Here is a 10,041-nt window from a genome sequence, read left to right as displayed (position 1 = left end):
CTGAGGGATCTCATATCAAAAAGAAATGGTGAATGATGTCTGAGGTAAGATACCCAAGGTGCACCTCTGGCCCCCACATGTGTGCACGCACACACACATATACAGAGAAAGACAGAGATTGCTAATACTTGGATACAATCTTAGAGCTAGTTTTAACAGACAATTAGATGGCTGATGCCTCTTAGAACATTTGGATTCCCTGTGGGATGGTGCAACCTTCACACATCCGCAGCCTCCATCTGCACCTCAGTTGGGAGACATTATCCTCTGTCCAGGCATTGCTTAGTGTTTATAAGACCTGTCTGTGTTAAGATTTTGCCTCACTCACCACCCACTCCTTCTCTAGCAGCTGGCATTCAGCCCTGCAGCACCCAGTAATCCCCATCTGTGGAGAGCACTGGGTGTTGGCCTGAACAGAAAACATGACCCAAACCTGCAGCACAGTTCTATGTATGGGCTGCTGGGTACTGTGCACACACCCATAGGAGAAGAGCGAGAAGTCTATAGGAAGCTCAGTCAGAAGCCCTCAATCTACTCGAAGCTCTAGAGAATGAATCTGGAAAGTGAATCAGCAAGACAATGGGTGATTCACTTAGTGTCTACCAGAGACAGGAAGGCAAGGACAATTAGGGGACATGGAAATGGAGAGAAGTCTCTCACTCTGAAACCTGCGGAGAGTCAGAAATTTCAGTGCAATTGATAAAACCAAATCCACTGACAGATAATTCTTGTTTTCCTGAAGATATCTCAAAGAAGAGTTTTAAAAAAAAATAAGACAGAGGAGTGGCTCAGAAGTCAAGGGTCAAACATCCTAGTATCTGAGATCAAATCCCCAGCATCCACATAAAAAGTCAGTCTCCTGCACCTTAACCTAGGAATGTGGAATGAAGACAGGTGGGTCCCAACCTACTGGCCAGACTAAAAAGGCAAGTTTTCATTCAGTGAGAGACCTCGTCTCAAGGCAACAACATAGAGGGCCAAAAGAAGACATCTGATGCCTCCCTCTGACCTCATTCAAGGTAGGCAAGTGTGTGACCAACTGAGCTACAGTCTCAGCCCCAATCTTTAATTTTTAAGCTTTTCTTAATTTTTAAGTCTTATAAGTTATGTGTTGAACAAAGTAATTTAGAAAACCACAGTTTACAATGTAGCCATTGTAAAGCTATTTAAAGTTCTCTCTTTCCTTCTGTTTCTCTGTCTCTGTTACACATACACACACACACACACACACACACACACACACACGTACACACATGCGTGTATGAATGCACACGCATATGCACACACACTTATATCTGAAGCACATACTTTCTCTACTTAATAAACTCACTGACTTTGTTTTACTCCAACCCATCTGGAAATTCTTTTTCAGGACATAGTCTAGATCCAGCAGTACTGAGCAAGGTCATTGGAGACCTCTCCTCAGGCTTCTAGCAGCTATGCTAAGTTCCAGCACCTCAAACACTGCCACCTCAAGTCTTTCTGTGTCAAAGAACAATTGCTTTTGCCTCTGGCGTGGTTATGATGGCAACAGAATATGAATGCTGAAGACTGTAGTGTTGTGAGACAAGATATGAAGTCTTTTCTTTCCTTTTCGTGCCAGGAACCAAACCCAGTTCCTCTCACTTGTTTGCCATGCCCTCTGCCACTGAGCCAATGTACCAATCTCCAAAATGCTCTCTTCATCACTGGAAAGCCAACTGTGAAATATAGAGAAATCAATCAGGTGCCAGATAGCACTGTGTCCTCCCAACAGCCATTTCATTCCACACCCCTACCTTGTCAGCTGAACTCCGGCGTGCTTATACGGCAGGTGGTGCTATGTCCAGGGTACATGAATGATCCACATGAGCCCCATCGGTCTCTATGACTGAGAGACAGGCACCAAGCTCCAGTTCAGACTTGGGAACCTGAGAGATTGCTGTGCATATGGTAGCTCATCTATAGGACTGTCTCTCTGCTGATGGAAAAAGAACCTCCCCAGCTTCTTTCTGCTTAGCTGGTGCCCAGAGAAGACCCGACGCTCAAAGCCACAGCCACCCTCCGGCTCCAACAATGGAAGCCAGGAGCAGTGCAGAATGCTGACCCCGTGAAACTGTCATCTCCAAATATCTTCTTAAGTGTTACCATGTGTAATCTTGTGGATTATATCCAATATTCTCTCACCAAAAGACACCAAGAGAAGAAGCTGAGCTATTTATAAAATAAGATGAAACGGATGCTCTGTGCCCTTCCAAAGAAACAGCCAAAATGATTGTGCCGAATTTCATCCTCACCGGTAGCAAAGGAAGTTGTCGCCTTGCTGTCTCGTGGCCTTAGGAACTGTGGAAGATTTGTTTATTTTGGTCATTTACTATGTAGCTTATGGTGCTGTCTCACTGTGGTTCTAACTTGTAATTCCCCAGTGGAAACCACTGCTGAGAATCTTCTCATGTACTGACTGACCATCTGAATAGCTTCGTTTTGGAAGTGTTGGCCAGATATGTGCTCATTTCTTAAGTTGTTCCTTTGTTGTTGAGTTATAAGAGTTATTTATGAACTTTAGATACCAGGCACTTACCACATGTGTTTTGCAAATATTATTATTATCTTTTACTGAAAATATATTTACTTTCATATACTATACCATGATTATAGTTTCCACCCTGAGTTTCTCAACGTCTCCCCTCCCCTCCCTACCCCTTTTCTGTCTCTCATTAGAAAACAGCCTTCTAAGGGATAATAATATAACATGACATAACATGATAAAAAACAAAAGCAAATACAACCGAGTAGGGCAAAACAGACAGACAAAAGGAAAAGAGACCAAGGAAAGGCCCAAGAAACAAACCTAAAGACCACCCAGGAGCCGACTCCAGTGAAACAGCACAAGAGTCTTTTATTTACAAGCTTGGGCTCACCATCACTGACAAAGCTTGGAGCCCCAAGCTCTCAGTGGGACCAGCTTTATAAGAAATGGCGAGCAAGCGAGGGGGTTTCCGGCTGGCACGCATCTGATTGTACGACTATTGCAAAATGACAGGTGAGTGCTCTGAAGCAAGACCATGAACAATGACGAATGGTCTGAAAGGACATCAGCAACACTCAGAGTAATCTTTGTTTGACTGTTGCTCGGAAGTAACTCTGGAGTATGGGCCAAGGAGAAGCCATGGGGTCCGTCCTGAAGCTTGGGTGCAGCTTGGGTTCAACTACAGGTCAAGTTTTAAGAGGGAAATCAGTCTGAAGATGGAGTATGTCTGGTCTCAGGGCAAGGCACTGACTGATGTGTGTAACAGGAGGTCACTAGGAGCCATTGTATTGCTGTGGTGCTTGTTTGTTTGTTTGTTTGTTTATTTTTATTTAGAACACTATTGTTTGGTTTTTACCTGAGGTCCCTGGGCAAGCTAGTCTCAAATTCTTCGTCACCCAAGCAGTGTTAGGTGTGGGTTCCATCTGGTGGAATGAACCTTAAGTCAAATCGGATATTGGTTGGTTACTCCATGGCTCTGACAGACCTTGCCCTTCTCCCCCATTCCCTCTGCTTTGCAAATAAATAAATAAATAAATAAATAAATAAATAAATAAATAAATAGTTAGATTGCATTCCTAAAGCTAGCCATCTAGGTCTGTTCCCTTATTTGGCCACTTCCTTTTCCTGAGGCTGACTATCAAGGTTATCAAAGTATTCAAAACAATCCAGCAATCAAAAGCTCCCTTTGGCTCACCTAATTAATGAGCCCAATTAAAATTAGACACTTCATCCTAACACAGTGTTTCCCCTTTCCCCTTATAAACCACCACTTCCCTTTGTACCATGTCCGTCTCCACTCTATACAGAGGTAGTCCTTTGCACCCTCACCTCCCTACCCCCACTCTGGGACATCTTTCCCCTCCTCTCCCTTGTTCCCTTCCTTTCTCCCTCATCCTCTCTCTATCTCTTATCTTTGTCCCCCATTCCCTGACTTCTGCCCTCTGGAGCAAATACATTTCCTGGTCTTATGGGTCCTGAGCCAATACCAATCCTTTCTTTATTGATTCTATTTCCACTTCAGGTTTTAAGCTGACTTGTTCATTTCATTCCACTGCCTGTTTGTTTTCATAAATTTCTTAGAGGAATTTACTCATTTATCTCTATCCTTACTCATAACGGTTATTTTTGGTCTTTGTCTTGTGTTTCTCAGGGCCTATTGTAGGGTTTCTGGTAGTGGAGACATAGTGTCCTGGCTGTTTGGTTGTATGTTTATGCTGGCATCTAGGCAGGTGGTCTGGAGATGGTATTAATCCTAGGTGATGATATCTGGTGTTGTCTTTGTTGGATGGGTGTTTTGTTGCCCTCTCTAGTCCTTAGAAGAGTGAAGTGGCTGGATGTGGCCTGGTAGAGAATTCTGGAGTCCTGCCAGGTGTGGCCATTGGAGGTTCCAGATAGAACATGTTTCTAGACATTGGGAGCTGACACTTAGGAATGGCGATGGCGCTGTAGGGGTCCACAGGAGGGAGGAAAGCCGGTGTTCCACCAGGATCTGCTTAGTCTCCTGGGGAGAGGGATAGAAAGGAAGTAGAGATCACAGCTAGTGTTCTACAGAGCTGGTGATGCGACAGGAGAGGTTGGATTTGGAGGAAAGGTGGAAGAGTGAGATCTCAGGCTCACCGACTTGCTTCTCTGGTGAGCTTGGTTGATGGGTTCCCAGATAATGCCTGCTATGGTCGGGAGCTGGGATAAAGGGCTGAGCACAGGCAAGGAGTGTGGAGGCACCGATGGAAAAGATCTGCATGATCTGCTGGAGATGAGGGTAGGGAGGGAGTAGAGGCCCAGCTGGTGGTCTGCTAGAGGTGAGACTGGAGAGCTGGGTTTGGAGGAAAGAAGGAGGAGGTGGACATCTGTAGTTAGTCCACCTGCATCTCTGGCCACTGTGCTCTGTGGGTATCCAGAGAATCATTCCATTTTCTCAACAGCAACTTTTTAAGTCTTAAATGCTAACAACTTGTGTTTTTTTTTTTTTCTTTCAGGAATGTTCTTAGTGAATACAAACCTGATCAGAAAACCCAAAGACCTCAAGTTTCCTCCCGTTTCCCTCTTGAACTTTCCAGCTTGCTTTTTGTAGTTAGGTCTGTAACATAGAATTAATTTGTATGAAGGTCTATATTTTGTTTTGGTTTGGCTAGACTAGGTTAGGGTGTGTTGACATTAATTGTTCAACAGTTTATTGAAAAATAAACTTTCCTCCTGTTCGTTGACCCACTGTTGACTATTGGTATGTTGTATTTGTGCAGGTCTATCTGTAAGTTCTCAGCTCAGTCCCTATCATCTGTGTTTCCAGCCTTTCCCCAGTATCACTCTGTCTTAAACACTGATGGCTTATATAGTAAGTCTTGAAGCTAGGCAGTGCCAGTCCAGCCCTCCACCTTCATTCTTCTCTCATACAATGTGGCTATTCCAAATCATTTGCCTATCTCTATACACTGTGGAACCCATTTGCTGAAATGCACAAAACAATGTGCTGGCATTTTAGCTGAGATTGTATAGACCTATAGCTTGAACTGGAGGAAGTAACATCTTGGCAGTCTTGTGAGGAGGTGACTCACACAAGGTCATGGAAAAATTCCCCCTTTTAAATACACTTTAGGAACATATTCTCAGAATAGGGATGAGCCAGATCTTGCTATGTGTAATAAGTAACAAGGAATGAAGAACTCATTTGATATTTGGACAAAGCACTTACCAAACAAAAACTCTCTGTTCAAGGAAGTTAGTGCATATGCACAGCTGGAGTGTATAAAGAGCTGTGAGTATAAATCTGAAGTCTCTGTTCTTAAAAGAGACAAAAAGGAAAAAGCAAAGAAACAAACAAAAAAAAGCTCCCTTTACTTATCATTAGTTAGGCAGCGATTCATGACAGCATCCAGCTAAAATCTAATTTATCTTGGCAAACTAGGGCGTGGCTGTCACTGACAAAATGAGGAGGAAAACTGAAGCAGTTCTTGTTTTATTTGGGTCAAAATAGAGTTTGATTTCAATTTTCCAGGTCATTTAGTTAAAAGTTGTGCCTGGCCCTGAATGACTCAGTGCCTGCTTTATGTCTCTGTGTTCTTTAATAGGAGATAATTAACACAAAGGCAGCACCTGGAGTTACCTCAGTATTCTTTATGAATATAGATTTGATGTATATTCATTTATCTATTTAGTGCTGCTGAGTACTAGGTCCCAAGCACTGTTCTAGAAAGAAAAAACGGGAAATTTCCTGACGAGAAATATAACAGAGGAAAAAGACAAAGGAGAGCCGCAGAGATAACTCAGATGGAAAAGTGCTTGCTGAGTAAGCATAAGAGTCTGAGTTTTATGCCCAGCACCAATATTAAAAATTAATTAAATAAATGAATAAATTAAAAAACCCAGGCATGGTAGGGCATGCTTATACTCTTGGTACTAGGGAGGCAGAGGCAGGTACAGCCCCAGGGGTTCTGGCCAGCCAACCTAGCTTACTTGGCAAGTTCCAGGCCAGTGAGAGATTCTGTCTTAAAAGGGGGTGGCATGCTTCTAGAAACAGTCAATCAAGGGACAAAATTAATAATAATAACAACAACAACAATAATTTTAAAAAGGGAAATCTTTCATCCTTCTTACCTATCCTTCCCTTCTGCCTTATAATTACTCAGTTGCTTGAAAGTAGACAGCAAGTTATCAAGGTAGGCACCTGAGGCCCAATACCTGAGGTTGTCCTATAGAACACAGAGAGAGAAAGAGAGAGAGAGAGAGAGAGAGACAGAGACAGAGACAGAGACAGAGAGACAGAGACAGACAGAGACAGAGACAGACAGAGACAGAGAGAGATAGAAAAAGACAGAGAGAGAGAGAAAGAGAGAGAGAGAGAGAGAGCCTGTTTTATGGGAGGTGACAAAGGAAAGCCCTTGAGAATACCTAGAGAAGAATCTTTCTGTGCAGAGACAGGCAAGTGCAGACATAGGAACTTGGTGTTCTGAGAAATTAGCAAACTATAAATGGAAGGGCAGGAAGACATGAAGAAACGGAGTTGGGGTAAACCCAACAGCCATCCAGACCATGCCAGGGCCAAGAGATTGTGAGAATTGGGAGAATCACTACAGGGCTTAGAGTAAAAATTTAAATTGATCTGATACATGGGGGATGGAGTTAATATTCGTCCTTTTTTATTGTCAAATCAAAAGCAGATTCAGGAAATAGAAATACTAAAGAATCACACAGATTTAAGTTACCATAAGTAAAACAGCTTCAGCTACTAGCCAGGCCCAAAGGTCAACCCCTCTGGGTAACCTGTTCCAATCACAACTATCTTCCTCTATCAGTCACCTCTGTAGTGGAATTATTTGACCCTCAGCTGATGAATGAATGGCACCTCTGGTGTGTGGGTATTGAGATCAGAGGGCAAGAAGAGAATCAGATAGACTCAGGGGGAGGCTGTGCTGTCATCAAGGGAAGTAACAGCTCAGTCACTAGACGTGGGAGGAGGAGAAAGATCAGATGGGAAAATGTAGAAAACAACATCATTTGCACTTAGACTGGAAATTCGGCCTGAGAGTGGGGGATCGGTCAGACCAACAGATACTCAGGAAGTCAGTTCACCCCAAGCAGCTTAGCCATAAACCTAGAAACTAGGCCATCACCTGACAACTCCTGTTCTACAGCTCTTCTACTTAACAGCTTCTATGAGGGAGGGAACAGAAGCAGCCCAGAACTACCCACAATTAACTTGTATCGTTTTCTAGTTCATATTGTAAGTGTCCATTTTAAAGTACTTAGAATCAGCATGCTGTGAGGGTCCATTACCATCTACTTGGGGATTGGGGATCACCTAAGGGGACACACTTCTGGGCATGTCTGTGAGGGTATGTCCCGTGAGGCTTAACTAAGTATAGAAGACTTGCCCTGGATGCAGGAGGCACCATCCCATAGCCAAGGGTTTCAGACTAAAAAAAGAGACAGGAAAGTGAGCAGGGGACCAGCACTCATTTCTCTCTGCTTCCTTACTACAGACACAGTGTGACCTGCCAGCGGTAGGTCTTGCTTTCTTCGTCATGATGGGTCATACCCTCAGACTATGAGTCAAAATAAACTCTTTCTTCCACAAGTTGCTTTGGTAAGGCATTTTGTCACTGTAATGAGAAAAGTAACCAATATACATGTTTGTTTTAGAAAATTTAGAAACTGGAGAGACAATAAGAAAGAAAAATAAACTAGGTGATAGTAGCACACACCTTTAATTCCAGAACTCAGGAGGCAGAAACAGGTGGATCTCTGTCTCTGTTCTATAGATCAAGTTCCAGGACAGCCAAGGCTATATAATGAGAACCTATCTCAAAACAAAAAGGAAGGAAGAAGGAAGGGAGGGAGGGAAGGAGAGGGGAGAGAGAGAAAGAGAGAGAGGGAAAGAGGGAGGGAAGGAGTGGGAGAGAGGGGGAGAGAGGGACGGAAGGAGTGGGAGAGAGGGGGAGAGAGAGACAAGAGAGAGAGAGAGAGAGAGAGAGAGAGAGAGAGAGAGAGAGAGAGAGAGAGAGAGAGAACATTACTGGTATTCTGTGGTAAAACATTACTGGTATTCTATGTATTCTTTGACAAGTATCAGGGTTCCCATCCTAATCAATTCAAGTCGTCAGACATGGTAGCAAGCATGTTTATCCACTGAGCCATCTCACCAGCCCCACTCAATCCTTTTAAGTTTTGCCTTTCATCTGAGCATACACAGGAGTGGACTGACTCCTATACGGGTATTTCTGGACTCCCTGAAAGACTCCCTGAGCTGCCTTTGTCTAAGCAACGACTCTGGAAGTCACTGGTGTGCCCTTTTCCTTAGGTGGTAATAAATCTTTCCCTATTCTTTCATATTTGGGCTGTGTTTATTTGAGCTTTGTTTTCACCAAGATGTGAACCCATTGTATAAGGTAAGGACTCTTATTGCTCGGTAAATGCTTTCCTTTGCGGACTAGAAGAGGAAAAGAACCCTGTGTCTCTTCGCCTTATAAATTTAGGTCCCCATCATTATGACCTCGGTTGACCTTAGTTAGGTCTCTAAAGCTCTTTCTTCAAATACAGCCATACCAGACATTAGAACTTCAACATACACTGCGGGGGCTGGAGGGGGGGACATAATTCAGTCTATATACCTGGATGAAAAAATAAATAAAAAAGAAAGGAAAGGAACATGACTGGACCAGGGTTTCGGCACTAAATGAATGAAGAAAAAGAAAGAAAGAGAGAAGAGGAAAGGAAATGACTGTTCTTAGATATGGTGTAGGAGAAAGTTTATTATAGATATGTGGGAGAGGAGGAGAGTGCAGAGAGGACATGGCCACACTGAGTTGTGCCATGTAAGGAAAGGGGTAGGAGAGAGGGGAGAGAGGGGAGAGAGGGGAGGGAGGGGAACCAGGTACAGCAGCCAGGAGGCCCAAAGGTACAAAGAGGACAGGTAACCAAAATGGTTAAATTATATAAGGAAGAACAGTCCAGCCCCCTTGGACTGGGGAGTTCAGGGTATAGGGTGAGATATGCCAGCCAGGAGGGCCCTGTAACAGCTAGGGGTTATGAAATGCAGGGTGAACCTGGAAACCAGGTCCTCTTTGATTTGTCAAATAGACACCTCAGCCATTTGTCCTGGGTTTGAAACCTAACAGTACCCAATCAAAAATATTCCTAAATCCTTTAAGAATCCCTGGGCTAGGGATGTGGCTCAGTTGGTAGTGTGTACTTAGCATGCATGAAGCCCTGACTTCAGTCTCTGTCACCAACAAACTGAGTGTGGTAGCACATGTCTATAGTTCTTGTCCTCTCAGGAGGTAGAAGCAGAAGGATCAGAAATTCAAGGTTATTCTCTATTACACAGAGTTAGAGGCCAATATGCATGACACCTCAAAAAGACAAAAAAAAAAAAAGTTTAAGAATTTCAATACCACAAAAAAAATTATGAACTGGGAATTTATCCCATTTGCATTAATCATGTTAAGATATAAAACTAATATCACATATTAATTTGTATCCAATTTAGTCTTTGAGTCAGGTATGCAACACCTGCTAGGCAGGTTGAATCAGCACTC

The sequence above is a fragment of the Arvicanthis niloticus genome, chromosome 8 (genome assembly GCF_011762505.2).
Source record: "Arvicanthis niloticus isolate mArvNil1 chromosome 8, mArvNil1.pat.X, whole genome shotgun sequence".
Classification (NCBI taxonomy): Eukaryota; Metazoa; Chordata; class Mammalia; order Rodentia; family Muridae; genus Arvicanthis; species Arvicanthis niloticus.
Note: the sequence above shows the minus strand (reverse complement) of the source record.